Source organism: Urocitellus parryii, chromosome 4, assembly GCF_045843805.1.
Source record: "Urocitellus parryii isolate mUroPar1 chromosome 4, mUroPar1.hap1, whole genome shotgun sequence".
Classification (NCBI taxonomy): domain Eukaryota; kingdom Metazoa; phylum Chordata; class Mammalia; order Rodentia; family Sciuridae; genus Urocitellus; species Urocitellus parryii.
Window position 1 is genome coordinate 62,163,053 of NC_135534.1, and position 19,108 is coordinate 62,182,160.

The window sequence follows — 19,108 nt, forward strand, 5'->3', positions numbered from 1 at the left end:
ACGACTATTTTTATGCTTGTTAACATTTTTTTTTGACAGAAACCCTTTTAAGTCAAGGAAACTCCACCATCCCAATCCTTCTGGAAAAAAGGCAAGACCATGTGCACCGTGAGAGAAAGTGGCTCTGGGGCTTCAGGGGAACAACTGCAGCTGAAACTTTGGGGACCACTTCAAGGCACTTTTCACCACCACTAGTGTGGCTGCTCCTAGGGCCACCATCAGCACCATCACTACCAGTTTCACAGAGTGGTTGGTCCTTGGTTTGGTCAGACATCTTTGTTCAAGTCTCAGGTCCCAGAAGTCCCCAAAACCACTGTGGCAGCACCATATCGTCCTCTGTTGGGCTGATACCAGCTGAAAGTCTTTGAAGGTAGATGCTTCCTTCTCTAGACCTGCTGCTGGGCAAGTTCAGAAGGGGAAAAGTGAACAAAGAGGTCCTCTGCTCTACTGATTAGAGTCACATAGGACAGGTCCTGAGGGATCTGGGGTCTGTGAGGCCATGTCACAGTCACAGTCCAGAACTTCCTGCTCACAATACAACACAATCACAGATAAAAAGTAAATGGGCATCAGCAGATGGCAGGCCAGGAAGAAATAACCACAGGACATGCCTGAAGTCAGACAGAACATGTCCAAAGCAGGTGATGAGCCTGCAAAGGACAAAGACGGTCCCCACCGCAGCACTCTGCATGAAGTCATGGAGCTCTGGGTTCACCTGGTCTAGGATGGGCAACAGGTAGTTTACAATGGGCCTGGTGTTGTCCATTATGGGATCCATGAAATCCCTGAGGTGATGGGGAGACAATTTTTCTACCAGGGATTTTGCCAGCCTACCACCAGCAGAAACACGATCACAATGTCATGGTAGCTCTGGTAGTTGTGCAGCTGAGGGCTGTACTCCAATGAGGAGGAGGATGTCAATGAGTTCTTCCTGGAGCCTCTCTCTCTGTTCATCTGTCATGCCAGGAAGAAACTGCCCTAAAGACTGCCTGATGTCCAACAGCACTTGTTGGTAGTTCTTACTTATCTGCCCTAGGTTTTTCCCTGATATAAGAGGTGTCATTCATATTGACATTGGGGAGCTTGGGCCACACTGATCTCATCAGTTTGGAGATCTCCTTCGCTGATAACCATGTGTCTGAGGGCAGCCACATCAGTGGGATCACCATTCAGAGCCTGATATATCTCTGGCACTTTTTCCTTTTGGCATTAAAATCTGCCTTCTGGGTGCCACAGATCCAGCAACTGGAGTTGGGGCTGTACCCCTGCCCAGCCAAGGGTCATGCCCTGGGGGCAGTGCCCCCAGCCTGAGCTTGGGCTAATGGTGGAGCCTACGGAGACAGACTGGCTACAGGATGCTGCACCCACAGTGTTTGTTAGCATTAAATATTGTAATTTTTTTCTTAAAATAGACTTTTGACACATATTGAAATGTGCAGATATTAGCTGTTCAGGTTAAGGAGGTTTAATAGGGTTTATAGCCAATTACTACCATCCCAATGAAAATACAGAATATTTCTACCAAAGAAAATTTATTTGTCCCATTTTATATTCAGCTCCGTGCAAAGGCAACCATCCCCATAAATAATTTTACTTGTTTTCAAAATTCATCTAAACAAAATCGTAAGTAATTTTTGTATCTGATTTCTTTTCCTCAATATAATGTCAGTAAGATTATCATCACAATTTTCTTATCCACTCAGCCATTAAGGCCTAAGTGGGTTACTTCAGTTTTTGGCAATTATGGTAAAATCATGACCATTTTTTATGAAATCATTGAATGGATATGTTTTCATTTCTCTTATACAAATACCCAGGAGTTCAATTGCTATATGGAATGCGTATACCTGTTTTACTATGATGTAGGTCTTACTAACTTGTCAGCTTGATAACATATCTTTCTTGAGAGGAAAATTCAATTTCCTCATAGTAGAGAGGAGAATCTCAGAGTGTAAACTAGTAAAAATAATCCCAGGGAAAGGTAAGAAGAGAACAATAGGTTAAGGATAAAAAGATAGGGTGCAAATGTGGCTCAGGCAGTAAGAAGCTTTTGTTATCTTAGTCTACCTGTGCTGCCATAATAAAATACCTGAAAGTAGGATAAAATTATACATGACAGAATTTTTTTTTGTAATGGGGATTGAACCCAGGGGTGCCTTTCCACTGAGTTATATCCCTAGTCCTTTTTTATTTAATTTTGAGACAATATCTTACTAAGTTGCTGAAGCTGACCTTGAACTTGTGATCCTCTTGCCTCAGCCTCCTGAATTGCCAGGATTATGGGTATGTGCCACTGCACCCAATTTTTAAGGACAGAAATTTATTTGTTATAGTTGGGAAGTCTGGGAAGTCCAAGATAAAAGGACCAGTAGGTTCAGGATCTGGCAAGGGCCTGGCCTCTGATTCTAAGATCACACCTTGAATGCTGTGTCCTCAAAGGGTAGAGGGAGAAAAAAGGCAAATAGGGCCTCGAGAGTGCCCTCCAGCCCTTTGACACTGGCTTAATCCATTCACAGAGGCAGAGTCTTCACGAACTCATAGCCTCCTTACAACCCTACCTCTTAATACTGTCACACTGGGAATCACGTTTCCATGTGAATTTGGATAGGAACATTAGACATTCAAATAACAGCAGCTATCATGGGGAAAGAGTCACAGACCCCTGAGGGGGCAGCTGTGACAACCAGTCCACCAGTCCTGCACCTCTGTGGTTTTCTCTAGGTCCAAAACTCAGTCTGAGAGACTAAAGCAAGAACTTCTACTAGGCTCAGCTTCACAACCTTCAGACCCCATGAGAGGGTGCCAGAGAAGAGGGTGAAGCTGTTTATGTATACTATGTCGAAATACATTCAACTGTCATGTATAACTAAAAATAACAAATTTTAAAATGTAACAAAAAAAAGAGGGCAAAGAAGACAGCAGCACCGATGCAAAGAGGAAATCTGTACTGCAGAAACAGAATTCTGAAAAACCCAGGAGTCTCATCTGGAGGCACCACTTATAGAAAGTAATGAGAAAAGGGTTTCCAAAGCTCATTCCCCTTTTAACCCCTGACTCATCACAGCTGGGGAGAAGACACTTGGTAAAGAAAGGGCTCAGGTGAGTAGACAGAATAGCAATGATACCAAGAACACAGATCTACAAGGTAAGTATGCGTCGAGGGGTTACAGATGGGTAATTAATTACTCATCACGAGCCATGCTTGTTTTTCACAAGCATCTGGATTTTTCTATATCAAGGATTTCATTCTCAATAAACTTTTTGTCTGTACCTATTTTTGATACACAAGAGATACTTGAGTTCCCACTTATCATTTATTGAATAAATAATTCATTGAACTAGTAATGCTGGAATTGCTTGCCTGCTCCTTTTGTCACTAGAATCTTGAAAGAAAATAATGCTTGTAGCAGTAACCTTAAGTTTGATAGAGTTTAAAAGCCTTATCATATATTGGGGAAATGGAGGTTCACAGAAGAGGACTTTTCTTGATACATCAGAAAAGCATCTCTACCTTGTTCCCCCAAATATAGAATTTTTCCCCTGCTCTATGATACCCTCCTTTCAAGATTTTCTGTGCCTTGTGTGAAACCTATCTTTCTGTTGTTTTTAGAAGTTTCTAAATTGTTCTGAATCTGGGCTTTGCCACTTATTAGTGCCTAATTTTGAGCAAATCTTCAGTTCTTTGCCTGTAGAAGGGTTATAAAAACAGCTACCTCAGAGGGATCACACAAGGATGTCAAATTGTTGATCCTTTGCCATCACTGTAATTAGTTCTCTAAAAATATTGACTGTGAGGTTTCCCAAAGTCAGTAGGCTCTAGTGGCCTGAGAGTGATGAGAGAGGCCTGGAGTAAAGATTTGAGAATCACCTTCAGTTTGCAGAGATGACAACTGAACCTGTGACTAAATAAGGGAGTTGTTCCCAACCTTGGCTGTGAATTGAGACTTTTACAAAAGCAACATCTGATGTCTACAAAAACAGTACAGCCCCAAATATTCTGAGTTAATTGGAATACAGTGTGCCAACTTTAGCATGCAATACCTGAAGGCTTGCTAAATCATGGGTAAATTGCTAAATTTGAACCCTGTCGTAAGAGTTTGTGGTTCAAAAGTTCTTTAGTGGAGCCTAATAATTATTTACATTTCTAACATATTTCAGATGATGCTGCCACACAGAGGCTGGAAAGATGAGTCATAAACATGAATATTCTCCTGGCAGCATATGCATTCTTTTCCTAAGGTTGTTTCACCAAGGGAAAAACAATAATTGTATCAATTAGAGATTTCATCTTTTCTTTCTAAGCTCAAAGCCAAGAGTAAGGATAGACTGAGAAAAATTCTAAGACATGACAAACAGGTATTGATATCAAGTGTGGCCAACCAGTGGAACATTTGAGAACACGAAGTAACTAAACTGTTCTAGTTCCACTATCTTGTTTTGCCCTGACACGATTCCGGAAGGAGAGGATTGGGATTGGTAAAAGAGAGCCTGGAAAAGAGGGAGCTGTCAATGGTTTCTGTTCACATGGAAAGTGATATGACTTAGCATTTCCTTCTTTTAAAAATATAGAGGAAGAGCATATTTTTCACATGGAGTGATATACATTTCACAACTTTCAGAGTTCATTTTCTTTACTGTCATTTAAGATTCTAACCCATTTCTGGTAGTTGCAACTTTTTTTTTTCCTGGTGAATCCTGATTTTAAATGTTTGGAGAGTGAATTAATATATCTCGCTGCAAGTTACAGGTGGACACACTCAGGGTCTCTCAATTTAACTTTCAGCACCATCCCTCAGCTGTGACTTTTCCAGATTTGATTGGATTCTGGAGGTTCAGTGGCTCCACCCAATTGGGACTTCAACTCTGACCAATTGCATTCTCCGGCCTTCTACTTAAGTCAGCCTCAGGCCCGCATCCAGTCTTTAAGCTGGTGGCTGAGGGAGGATCGGATCTGAGAAGTTTTTGTGGGGCCTGGAGCCGGGCAGTCGGGGTTTCTCGAAGTTTCTGTTTTTTGTGGGCTGTTCCCCGCACCCTCTCTACTTTTCTGTTGCTATTCCTTCAAAGAGCAAATTTCCTGCTGTCTAGCTGGAAGAAAGGCAAGAAAATAACCACCTAGGATTAGTCTTGTATTGTTTCCTCCCTCTAAATTACAGGATGTGCTTAAGAATTTGGAGACTTGGGCAAGGGGCTCAACATTCTTTGGCTAACAAAGATGAAACTTGGTGCTGAACTATGGGGGGAAAAAAAAACAAACTTTGGACTAATGAAATAGTGGAAGCTATAACTTCAGTCAGGCTAACCTTGTTCCTTCTGTCCCCACTCCCTTTCCTGGGGCTGCTAGAAAACCCAGACTTGAAACCTCAGTACTTAAAGGTGGCCTCACAAAAGGGCTGGGATGGTGCATTAACTCTCCTCTGATTAGGAAGGGTGTTTCTAATTCTTATCATTCCTTCCAATGGAAGGATCTAAAAGAACCTTGTGTAGCTTTCTTACCCTTTAAAAACTATCCTGAATCCCTTTTGCAAGGGAGGATGGTGGGCTGCTATCTCTTTTGTTCTCAATTTCCTAAGTCAAACATCTGAGGCAGGCCCCAAGGAAGTTACTGGGGAATAGAAATATATTATCCCTAATGCCCTTATATTCCTCATATCCGCCCTTTCTATCCCTCCTTTGCATTTCAAACAGTTGTCTATCTCTTTCAGAGTATGCCTATATGACCCCTTTAGCCTATACTAACCTTTTCAGTCCTGAGACTCTTCTGACTCAGTTGCTTGTTTGGGGGGACCTTTACTGTCTCTGAAATTCTATACAACCATTATAACCTAGCTTTGAAACCAAGTAATGATTTCCGTGTGGAACCCTAGACCCATAAGTTCCTTTTCATATTTATGTGCAACCTGCAGACATTGCCTTCAAGAATATACTTCATTACCCATCTTGTAACAAGTTTTTCTATTAATACTCCACAGCCTACAACTAAGAGGTCCTTGGTTAACCTCCTAATTTCTAAGCAACAAGATCCCTGAAGTGTATATGGACTAGGGAATGGAATTGAGCCAATAGGCTGACACTTACTTTAGAAATTCTATGTGCTACTCCTACTAAGGAATGATGCAGGTAGTAGAAGCTATAAAATGCATTGAGACACTTGGTGAGTGAGCTCTAAGTACACTTCCCATACAATTTTCCTATCTAAGGATTTCAAATTTTTCTTCCCTCATCCTGATTAAGGGACGAGCTATGTCGTTAATTCAGAAGATCACAGATGCTTCTCATCACTAATGAAACTGGTCCACCTGTGCCTGCTTCTGACAAGTTTATCTTGATCCAGTGGGGAGATGACTTTTTAGGTTGACTCGTGAGGAAACTAAGATGTCCTTACCGGGTTTTTTAACACAGGCTTTAACTTAGATGAGAAAGTTATACCTGATCAACCACTCACTGGTAGCACTGGGTCATGTGGTGACAAGCAGTAGCAACCATACCCTTTGTGGAAAGGTAGTCAAAACCTGGATCATAAGCTGAGGAAAGACTTACAGCAGGGAAAACTAAGAAAGGCCTTCCAGGCTCAGAGTAAAACTCTTACACTGGAGTGCCACAGGTGTCTGTAGCTACAAGCATGCCCCTCAGGGATCTAGCTAAGAAACAGGAGCTGCTGTCTCGAAGTACTTCAGCAGCTGTGCGACACTAAATTCCAGTGGAGGTCTTCTAGCTTCTTAACATTACTTTGCTCTTATTTTGGGATAGTTTATCCCAGAGGAACTGAAGGCTGGTAACTCACCAGATCTGCATTCCTTAATGATTCTTTCCAGCTAATTACTCAGATCGGGTGAAGGTCCCTTTCAAAGTTCTTTTATAATGGCTCACCTCTCGGCTAAGGTGAGTGAGTTCTGCATGTTTGGAAGCAGACCTCTACTTATGCTATTTGGGTTTGCAGAAGTTGCCCAGGTTGGGGCGTTCTCTCCTAAGAGCATGGAAAGTTAACTCTAGATCTCACTGTTATCTTCTATCACTGAAGATCCTAAAACATACTAATTCCTGGAGACTTGAAAATCAAGAATCACTCCTCCTGAGTGGAAGCAGTTCCTTCTAGGAATAGGGGAAGTCTGGACTTGCTGCACATACATACTATATTGAAGGCTTATCCATGGTGATACATAACTCCCATAGTCCAGACTAGCGGCTACAGTGCGAGCTCTAATGAATTCATTTCTAGCCTGCTTTCCAATGTGCTTGGTTTCAGGCTACACTGAACTAAAACGGGAATATTACCCTTTGTACTTGTTCTAAGCAGACTTACTACTGGCTGCCTTATCCCAAGCTCTTTATGGAGATGGTAAAATCAATAGGTCTGTTAGTGGGGCAGGGTGGGGGAACAGTGGATGGCTTGTGAAAGCTGTCCACTAGTCTTCCGGATGCTGTGTGGTTTAGACTAGTTTCCTAGAAAATCTTATGATCTTGTCTATAATGAAGACCAACTGTACGTTTTAAATCACTATCTGACTTGACAACTTTAAACATGCCACTAACAAAGGACCTCTTGTAAAGTCACCCACCCTGTCATTGGCTGCCTAATGTTTCAGAATGCTTCCTCATTTGGCCCAAAAAGGGAGTTTTAGGATTGAATTGGGTTCCTTTTAAAACCTCTTTTTAACCCGAAATCATGATTATTGACCTCCAGTTCTGAATCCAGAAACAGTAGGAGAGCTCTATTCCTGCTAGCTTCTACTGCTTGACAAATGCTTCACGATCTCCCCGTTACTGTGAAGGGACATGTCTACTCTCCTGTGGAGAGCAGTATGGGAAGAAACGCTTCAATCCTTCATCTTACTGCCCTTAAAGGGATGCATATTGATTCCTGTATTAAAGGGGAAAAGCCAATAATTTTTCTACAAAGGGATCTTTAATTCTGGGGCCAAAGGATCATAACCTACAGAGGGGAAGCAGGTGATGGTTTTTCCACGAAGCTAGCTAATATCTGCTCAGTCCAGTATCGACTTGGATTGAAAATAGGCAGATGATGGCTTTAGGTCTCTATTACATACTCTAAACCAGTCCAAGGCAGTGTCTCAATTCCTATGGTATGGTAATACAGACTTCTTAAACGGATGCTGATGTCAGACTCTGGTCTTGATTCAAGTAGTTGCCAGTGTCCTTTGAAACCTCTCGACCTCCCTGCTCCTCAGGGTTTCATTGTCTATGAAACGAAACACTGAAAATACAACACTGACTGAATACAACCTAAGATCTGTTGGCAAAAAAAAATTACTGCCATCTGTCAATTCTTAAGCCTCTGAAGTTCCTAAACTGTTTTCCACGTGGGACTCAAAGCTCTGGGGAAATGTGGCTTCCCACCAAGTCTAGGGCCTAGAAGGGTTTCTGATGCCAGACTTCTCCCAGAATATCCTTTCTCCTGAAAGGTTGGAGAGTAACTGGTCCCTTAGTTATACCTTAACTACAGCCCTTCAAAATTTGTCATGATCATAATGCTATAAACATTCTACGTGTAGCTTTGGGGGATGACCCCAGGATATTAGCCTAAATTATAGACCAGGGCTATCTTCCAATTTGGAATTACATGGTCGCACACGTGTATCCTTAGGATGTGTACCAATCTCTAAATCCCTTCTTCCAGAAAGCCTAGCTATGAGCAAAGTCATTTAGGAGTCATCTAGACAGCGTTGCACTCGTGTGTTTTACCATTCGGCTGCAATTTTATCCATTCACTTGTCTAAAGATGCTGTGGGAACATGAGCTCTTATTAAACCTGGGAGGCCATGAACTGCACCAAGCCAAATAAACCAAATCAACAGTTTAACCATAACTTAATCGGTGACTCTGCTATTACTGCAGAAAAGTCTGTATCCAGTTAACTGACCTCAGCTGTAACCTAGCTTTATAACCAGTGTACTAAACTATAGCAAACTAGGTTTTCTATTACTTTCAGTCTATAAATACTGATCATATTGTTAGCTGGAGACTTCAGAACCTAGTATCGTTGAGAGCTGCCTGATCAGCAAAACTCTGGGCTCTCTGCCTCAATAAGCTCTACATTTAACGGGCCTAAAGAATTTCTCAACACTACAGATACCTACTTTGGAGACCCTATGTCTTGTCAGGCTTGTGTTGAACTACTTAATGAGTAATATCCCAACTGTAAGAAGTCCATGTCAAAGCACCTTGGCAGGAAAAACTCGGGCTATAGGTACTTGAACTCAATGGGGGGTGGGGGTTAAGTCTAGAGTCACAGGCTCAAAGGGAGAAATGAAAACTGAGGAAACACTACATGGGAATGAGATTACCAGAGCAGGTATGCCGCTTCATTTGGACTGCTGGAATCAAACTGGATAGCTTATAAATAGCAAATTTATTTCTTAGGTTTCCCAGCCTCCAGAACTAAGATCAAGACAGATGAGATTGTGAGAGCCCAATTTCTGGCTTAGATAGGATCTTCTTGTTCATAGGAGACTTCCTTAGAGAGATTCTCTGGGGCACCTTTTACAAGGTGACTACTACCAGTCATGAGGGCTCTGACAATCACCTCATAAATGTGTCACCACCTAGAACAAGTTGCTCAAACTACTGAACTTAACGTTGACAGATATCCTGACATAGATGTTCTGACCATAGCATGTAGATGCCATAAACCTCATGCCTGTTGCCTTTTCTCTAAGAAACTGAGTAATGCATCTCCCCCTTCCCTTGCCACCAAACATGTGGTCTCTTTGAAGAAAGAAAAGGAAATCGAGTTGCTAAGACCACAAATTGGTAGGGAATTCTGGGTTATAGAACCTTAAGAAATCTAGGGAAGGGACTTGGAAAATGGGACTCTGGACATGCAGTGAAAGGAGTTACATGCTGTTTATCAGTTTATCAGATAAACAATGAGATGCCTGTATAAAGACCTATTACAAGGAAATGGCTCCCATAACTATGGAGGCTAAGGCCTCAGAACTGCAGATATGGAGCTGAAGAGCCAGGACAGCTGATATTGTAGTCCCTGTCCAAGTATGAAGGATGGGGATCCAGGTAGACTCTCTAATCCAAAAGCCAGCAGGTTTAAAACCAAAGAACAATCTTTTTCATCTCTTCTCCCTCTGCAAACTTTCTTCTCCCTTTACCACATGAGAGAGTATCTCACCATTTTGGGGGTGGGGGAGGAGTGAGGGGTCTGGTTTATTTTACTTAGCATGATATTCTCCAGTTCATCCATTACCAGCAAATGCCATCATATCACTCCTTATGATATCTTGAAGTACTGACCTAAAGCTTCAGGACAATACTCTTCTGCAGCTTCAGTATATAACTCCCAGACGGAGCTCCACTCAACTATTTAGACCCAGGTAGAGTACAGAATACTAAAATGGTGCTCCTAGATAAATCTGGAGATGTCAGACACCACTAGTTGTCTTTACCCAATAGTTGTGAAATGGCATCCTATGTGCAACAGGATTTAACATGCAAAAATGACTTTCTGAACACGAGGGGATGGGTTCTAGCAGGCATCTCGTACCTCAGGTACCAATGAGTCTCAAGACAGGGTTAGGTGTCCCTAAGAGGCTCGACAAATATACAAAGATAAAAAGCTGTTATGGTGAGTTGGATTTGTGTTATGCCTTTTTTTTCATGTCCCACTTCCTGAAGCTGTAAAGTTTTGCTTAAGCACTGCTAGTACCCCTCCAAGTCCTTGCTATCCTTAGCACATGTCTAGTGGAATCCATTTACATCCTGAACCTGAGCTCATTTGGAGAGCAGCGTAATCCCAGCTTCTATTTGACTTATCAAATTTCTACCATGTTCTCTGGCCAATGGCATACTTGTGTTCAGACATAGCTACTACATATTAGGCTGTCTCTTTCATTTGCATAGGGAATACCTGGCACCTATGGCTCCTAGCTGAGTCTTCAACAGACTTCTCGGTGGCCCAGCCTTTATGAGCACAATGGCAATACAACGGACATTGATAAACTTAAATCCACATTTAGTAACTGGTAGTCATCTTACTCATTCTGGCCATACTGCTCTTTTGACTATTTAAAGATGGGAAATGAGAGGGCTATTTCAAACAGCTGAACATTGCCAGGATATTAACATAGCATCTACTTGGTTTAGCGCATCTTTCCTGGGAGACGAGTGTTATCATGTACCATGAAGACACTTGAGTTTACTTCCATACAGCCATCCATGTGCATCTACTTCACATCAACTTGTCACAGGTCATCAATTTTTCCATTTCAGGCCACTGACCAGCCAAGTCACTTTCCGCTGCCCATCAGTATATATACTGACAAATGAGTTTTCATCACACAACTGACAACCACATTCTCTACCTGAATCAATACCCAAATGTCTTTCAAGCTTATCCTTAAACAGGGTTGTTCTGCAGTTAATATCACTTTGTGCTTGCTTGTACCCCAAGGAGATCTATCTGCCAACGAAACTCGGGCACTAGTGTATATTCCATTGCTCTAAAGTATGAGCCTCAATGACATCAATTCATTACATTTCAATGCTCAGTTTTCTAATGGGCACTTGGTGGACATCTTAATCTCCTGATGTGTTCTGCTCTGTACTACTCATACTATCTTGTGACAAAGTGAGCTTTCCCTGGGGCAAAACTCTTTACCTCATCTGAAGGGAAAAGGTTTATAGATAATCTGAGTATAGGGATGACAAAGTACTTGCTAAATAGATGCATACCACATGATGCTGTTGGCTTTAATAGACATCAGAGCAAACAACTTAATTGGGACTGCTAACTGGCCGAACTTGGTAGTTTCAACCTTTTACCCAAGATCCATCTAGCTTTTTCAGGTTCCACATAGGAGTTGTTCCCATCATGAACAATTCCTGTTTCTGCATCCTCAAAGTCATTTTTAAGTATCACCAACTTCATCCGCTTCAAAACTTCAACCAACCTGTCCTGGAAAGGGAAACTTCAGCCTTTCTCTTGGCCTTCCCTCCCCACCCTACCACCCACATCCCACATGGGCAGTGGGAATGGGGTTCCCCTCAGTGGAATGGGCTGGGAAATAAAAGCTAAGAAAACCAGAGCGGCAGGAGAAAATGGAATAGTTTTTCTAAATGCGAGGGCAAGATGATAAAGCTGACCAGACTGAGCTTCTGACAATGGAGCCCATTCCTGCTTTATATGACAAAGATTGTATAGAACATCACTTTCTAAAAGTTAAAGGTGGGCTGTTCAGTTCATAATGGGTTATGCTCCTCTGTTACTACGAGGAACCTTCCTAGCAAAGCAGTGAGAAGTCGCATGCATTGGGCAATTTATTGCCATGGGAGACCATAGAAAGTTCCCAATGCCAGGCCTATTCTTCCCTGGCTTCCATGCCAAGAGAAGGGTCCCCATGTATCTGGATGGCTTCCTGCACTACCCCTCAGCCATAGGTCAAGATTCTGAGTAGTCGTATATCTACTGATCATACATTCAGGGAAGCAGAACGTGGACATGATGCATCTCAGCACCAAAGGATCAACCATGAACTGGCTATACACTATATCCCCCATGAGCTTAATACACTAACTACCTGGTTCTCTTCCCCCACTGGAAGCCATAATGAATCTTTAGATTTCTGGATGTCAATGCTATCTGAGGCTCAGAATAAACACTCAATGTTCAGGTAATTATATACCAGAAAACAAATGGCCATAGGTATCCTTGGGAAAGACTGGATGAATCATTCATAGGCTTTCATTACTAGGCTTTGCCAGGTACTTCCTCAAAATACATTCATGTGTCCCAAGTGTGAACACCCGGACCTAGGATTATGAATATCTAATGGAAAAACCACTTGGCAATTTCATCAACCTTATTTATACATCGTTTGTATCGTTTGTATTCTATAAATGGCCATTATACTAACACAATCATTTCCTTCAATACCATATCCCAATACAAAAAAGTGACGTCTAAGCTTACATGGAACTGCTACTAGGGGTTCTCTACCACCAGGGATGAGGTCCTTATCAAATGGTCAGAAGGTGTTAGAACTTAATGTGTGCTCTCCAAGCTCTCACAGTAACTGTTGTGCAGGATGTTAAGTCCCTTGTGCATTATGATTAAGGAATGTCCTGTAGAAAGAAGCAAAAGTAGGCAAAAATCAAGCAGTGATGGCCTTGGCCAAATGTACCAAGAGCTCTGGTTTTTGAATAGCTACTGCCCCGACTTGGCTCACGTTAATCATGTTTTTCTAATCCCATGTTGATCACCATTACCCATGGACTTCTCCAGAATATGACCTTAACTTGAGATCACTGAAGAAGCTTATAACTGAAGCCTGTCCTAAATTAGGGCAAAAGTCCATCAAAGTCCAAATTGACACAACAGTATCACTCCACCTAGTAAATAAGTGAAAAATCACTAATTTTGAACTTTCTGGGTTTCTAGAGTCTAGCCAATTTCAAGTTTTAAATGTAAATTTATAAACTGATAAGTGAATGGAAGACTTTATAGGTTATTTACCACAGAACTTTAAACCTCAAACACGGGAACCTTTAAAGACAACTACTAGGTGCCTGTAGAGAAGTAACTTCTGGTGCATATAGAAAGGAAAATAATCTGAAATATTATCTTTGCCCAAAGTTCTGGTACAACTAGGCCACGTTGGGCCCCACATTTTTTTCTTACTAAACTTATAAGTCTATGCTTGTACTTTCAGTTAACATGCATCCCACTTGCTTTGGGTATCCACACTCTGCCTTTTGTGCACTCACTTGTCTTTAGGCTAAACTTTTCTCTAGTGCAGTGTCTTCTGACACATCCTGAAATTTCTCTTCAAGGTAACCTCAACTCGGCCTGGGCTGGCTCTTCATGTTTATCTTCTATTTGTACTGACCTTCTTGGACCCCTGTCCAGTTTCAACTTAAAAACCTCACTTTCAGAATCCTAACTCTAACTCATTGACTAAGCAATCCATACCTGGTTGGAAAGGATTCCATAAGATAAGTCAAAAGTAAATGTTCAAGCCAGTGGGTTGGCTCCTGGTCTTAGTATGCGGCTGTTCAAAGTCCTTCAAAAAAAACCTAATGAACTGCAGCAAACTCGGGTCTTATCTGCAATAGGACAAGCATGTAATGCCAATTATCCAAAAGGCTGAGGCAGGATTGCTAGTTTGAGGCCATACTGGGCAACTTGATGAGACTCCCCTTTCTTCAAAGGGAGAAGGGGATGAGATAGCATCTGGGTGACAGTGCCCCTGGGTTCAATTCCCCAATTCCACAAAAAGAATCTCCTTGGCCTGTGGTTAGCCCCTTATTTCCTTCTCCATAAAATAGTTCCTCCTTTCCTACCCTTCCTCTCGATCTTCTCAGATTAAAGAAATGGCTATGTGACAGGTTATCCCACTACTATCAATATGTACCATGGGTTAGGTGAGAGGAATGGGGATAAGACTTCAAAATCCAAAACCTCTCCATCACCTCAAGGCTCTTCTTAGCTAGTCTGACAGACATCATCTTGTGTCCATTGATAGCATTAACCATACCTGAAGCTTCTGGAAAAATAAACTCGGTACCTGTCTTCCCTGGACCTACTGCTAGCTTTCCTTAAAGATTCTTTAACATTTTTACTCATGATTACTTAATTTACCTGAAGATTTGGCTGATACTTGTGACTTACCTATTATCTAGGTACCCTGAACCTGTTGATTTGATTTCTTTAATGGAAATGTTGGCAAGCAAACATCTGCCTCATGAGTCCTTATTTTAACATGGCGGAGAATTGGCCATCTCACATCTTCTGGGTCGAAAATTTCTCAGCCAGATATTAGAAATACAAAATGTTACCCTCCTGAAATGCAGCCAAATTTAAATCTGTCACAAGGATGTCAACTAGTTTAAAATGGACTAATACTGAGTTGAGCTAGGAAAGCTATTATCCAATTGCAGAATCCAGGTGTATTTGAAGCTATAATATACTTGAACAGACTGTCCTTTTTCCATTGAGATAAACATAATTCATGTTCCTCTTCAAGATTAAGTATCTGATAACATTCTCCAAAACAACGCTAATAGTGTGGACTCTTAAATCAATGGGGTTTGTTTTAAAGATCTCTGCCACAGCTAACAACTTCACCTTCTGCATGTATACCTGTGGAAAAAATGAAGCCACATACTGTCCTCTAGTCCTTAATCTCAATTCTTGACTCCTGCTCTTCATATTATACTTCCCTATAATCATTTAATCAACCATGATTATCAGTAAAGATTGTCAGTGAAATTATATGTGAAAGTGTTTAAAATGACAGCCTTGACTGAAAACAGCTTGGGCCTCAAAAGCAATTTGTCAGTTCTTGAACTATGGTAATCCTAGGTACAAGGAAATTCCAATGTGATTCTAAAGTAAAAATTTTCACATTCAAGTATATTATAGCCGCATTCTCTATAGGAATCTAGATCTTTGAGGCTATCATTCCATGAGTCTTCTTTTTATAAGATGAGGTATATTGCCCACTAGCCTCCTAGATTTTTCTAGGCTTAAATCTGTAGCAGGTAATTGACTAATCTTAACCAAGGTGAGGGAATGGGTTCACTCTACAGATGGATGGGGATGCGGTAACTGAGATACCATGAAATAAAGACAGAACACATAGATGCTGCCCCACCCACCAGCTCTGAAACAAAAGGTAGCCCATGCTTGCCTTCTTTATACAAGAACACATCAAAGAAATTCTATGGAAAGTTTCCCACCAGGATAGAGGTGGGGGCAGGTAAGCTGCTGGGTTCCTCGATCTCCAGTGCTGAGACCATTAGCAGAGCTGAGGGGGAATTCGCTTGTACTTGGGAGATCTTACCCAGTGGGACTGCCGCAGGAAGTTCCAGTACTAGACCTACCCTCTCACTGGCTCCAATGCTGAAAAAAGTTCCTCTTGCATTTTATGGATGGCTTCCTGCAGACCTTAGGGTCTTTATAAAGAGTTGGACCCTGAGCATTAATAGTGAAATGACAGGGCTTTGGAAACACTGAGGTAAATTACAAAACTCTAACAAATCTTTATCTGAACCCTAAGTCTCCATGCTAAGTGTTTCCCCCTTCTCACTGGCTCTACTTCCAGTGAAATATCAAGCACTTGATAGACGGTCATCTATATACATAGAGCAATACTAGTATGAGCAATGTGATTCTGCAACCTGTACACAGAAAAATGAGAAATTATACACTTGAATCAAATGGGGTATATGTCAATATTACTGTCATGTGTAATAAAGAACTGAAATAAACAGCAATTAGAGCCAATTTTTTGCCTCTACTTGGTACTTTCTTAGTAAAACTTGGACCTTTATACTTGTATGCTTAAAGCCAATTAAAGGGAAAATGTTTGATTTTTTTAAGTTCACTTATAGTGTCCTTGCTTTTGATCGAGTCAAACTTAGTTTTCCTATAAAATGCTTTGAACTAAGTACCTCAGACACACAATAAAAGTATGCATTATAAACTTGAGGATACAATAAAGAATAAACATTGCCTTAGTAAATGATTTTGGATTCTCCATTCGGAGGTGCTTATCACATCACAATAATTATCCAAAGACTCTTCGAGGAAACAAAGAATCTGGCAAAAATTTGAATTGGGCTAAACAAATGTGCTAATCCAGCTCTTAAATAGGCAACTTTTCTACTGGGGAAAACATGTGACAAACACAAATTGTGAGTCTTGTGGAATGCTCTAATATCATACTCTGACAACTAGTATGTCCATACTATGCTATGCTGATGAACTTCTGAACATCCAGCTGCTAAGACCACTTGCAGACTTGCAAGTCTCTAGAAGGACTTGCAGTACTACCATCATACTCATGGTTATGGCTGATACAATATAAGAACTGGATATTAACAATCCATTAATCTTTGCCACTAAGATTTTCAAATAACAATGTTACTTTGATATGAAAAGCTCTTATGCTTCAGTGTTCAAAGACATATCAGTTTCCATTTGTATTACAACTAGGTCCTTAACAAGCTTTCTACTTGAGCATGTTACTTATTGCAACCAATTTGCTAGGATCATTGTTATGGTTAGATATGTGGCATTCCCCCAAAAGCTCATGTGTGAGACATGCACAGATTTAGAGGTGAAATGATGTGTTTGAGAGCCGTAATCCAATCATGTGCGACCGATTAGATTAACTGACCCTAGGATGTGGGTCATTTGCTTTTGGGATATTTTATATTGTGAGCTGAGCTTAGTCTGTTTCCTGGTGTGATGTCTTAAGCCACTTCCACATTTCCTCCACCATGATCAGTCTTGCCTCAAACTCCATAGAGTGGAGCCACCCATCTATGGGTTGAGACTTTTGAAATTGTGAGCCCCGAATAAATCTTTAATTGTTCTTGACAAGTCTCTTTGGTCACAGGGGTGAAAAAGCTGACTAAAACACATGTAAACAATTGTTAACATTTTTCTGAATAACTTTCAACCTTTATAGTACTAACAGTTTTTCCAAAATGTGAAAACCTAATTCATTGGTTTCCTATGTTGCTTATTACAGCCCCATATTTCCTACTTGAGAAATGTGACTGATCACTGACTGTTCCAATGGAAACTGACTCATGTGTAAGGTACTTTTTAGAATTGAATAAAGTACTAAATAGTTGTCTTCTGGACAACTACTTAAGCGCTGATAAAATACAAGTTCATCTAAAGTTTCTTAGGATTGTAAAGTAACTAGACTATAGTTTTCATTCTCGATTTTCATTGCATTGAATACTTGAGCAAAATTTCTACCAGAACAACGTAAAACCATGAATGCTTCACAATTATGTTTATTGTATTAGCAATGTTTTTAAATTTAAACAAAACAAATAGAATTAAGAACAAATTGTGATCTCAATAGGCAAAGAAAAGGCTTTAATAAAATTTTTTACTAAAAACTGCAGAAACTAACAGAGAAAGGAATTTTTTCCACAAACACAACATGTGACAAACCCAAAGCCAACATCCCCTTAAAGGGGGAAAAGCAAAGCCTTTCCTCTATTCTAGGAATAAGCCAAGAATGTCCACTCTCTCCATTCCTAGTCAATATAGTACTTGACAGCTTGGCCAGAATCACTGGGCAAGAGAAGGAAATAAAAGGGATACAAATATGAAAGTCAAACTGTCACTGTCAAACTGTCACTGTCTGCAGATATGGGTACTTTACCAGCTCTAAAAGCTTATATTTTTCTAAGGAATTTGCCAAAGTAGCAGAATATAAAATCATTGGTATAAAGCAGAGAGATTGGTTTTTTTAATACTCACTGAAATTTCTTAAATCTCATCAGAGCATAATGAAAGTCAACAGCAAGAAACTGCAGAAATAATATAAATTGAAGAATATACTTTTAGATGAGCTGCAGATCATGGAAGTCAGAATCGATAATGGGGTGTTTCCATTTTCAGACTCTACAGGACATAGAAGCAGTTAAAAGGAAACTCATAGCTAAACCTTCGTTAGGTTATTTGAGATCTGATTTTTCTATGGATGCATCTAAAAGGATTTAGTAAAACAAATGAGGCCCAGATCAGTGGTGCATGCCTGTAATCCCAGCAGCTCAAAAGGCTGAGGCAGGAGGATCACGAGTTCAAAGCCAGCCTGAGCAATGGTGAGGCTTTAAGCAACTTGGTGAGACCCTACCTCTAAATATAATACAAAACAGGACTTGGATGTGGTTCAGTGGCTGAGCGCCTCAGTTCAATACCTAGTACCCCAAAAGTGTGAACCATATGACTTAGTAGGAAAGATCAGAAATAAGAGACTGAAAGAAACGGAGGATCAATAAATTATTCCTCTTGGCTAAAGGCTTCTTTCTTCAATCTGAACCAAATATTAGAAGTAGAAATAAAAGGGATATTGCAATAGATACCACTGAGGGTCATTAAGGAAATCCAGAGGATCAATATTAGAATTTTTCAAAATATCCCCTAAACAAAAATCTAGAAACTGACAAACTTCTAGAAACATGGTCTACCAAGATTGAACCAAGATATAAAAAGCCCAAGTTAAATTTCTCCCAAGAGAGCTGAAGTGGGGAGAGTTAAACATGAAAAAGGGAAGAAAGGTGGAGGACGGAGGTGGCAGTGCCCTGGCAGAGGAGCAGAAGGGGGGTGGAGATA

At 40.8% G+C, this 19,108-nt stretch overlaps 1 pseudogene; it reads right to left on the bottom strand.

The window, feature by feature from the left end:
• Positions 1 to 132: 132 nt before the first annotated feature.
• Positions 133 to 11,896, bottom strand: LOC113191274 (TBC1 domain family member 20 pseudogene; annotated as a pseudogene).
• Positions 11,897 to 19,108: the final 7,212 nt, after the last annotated feature.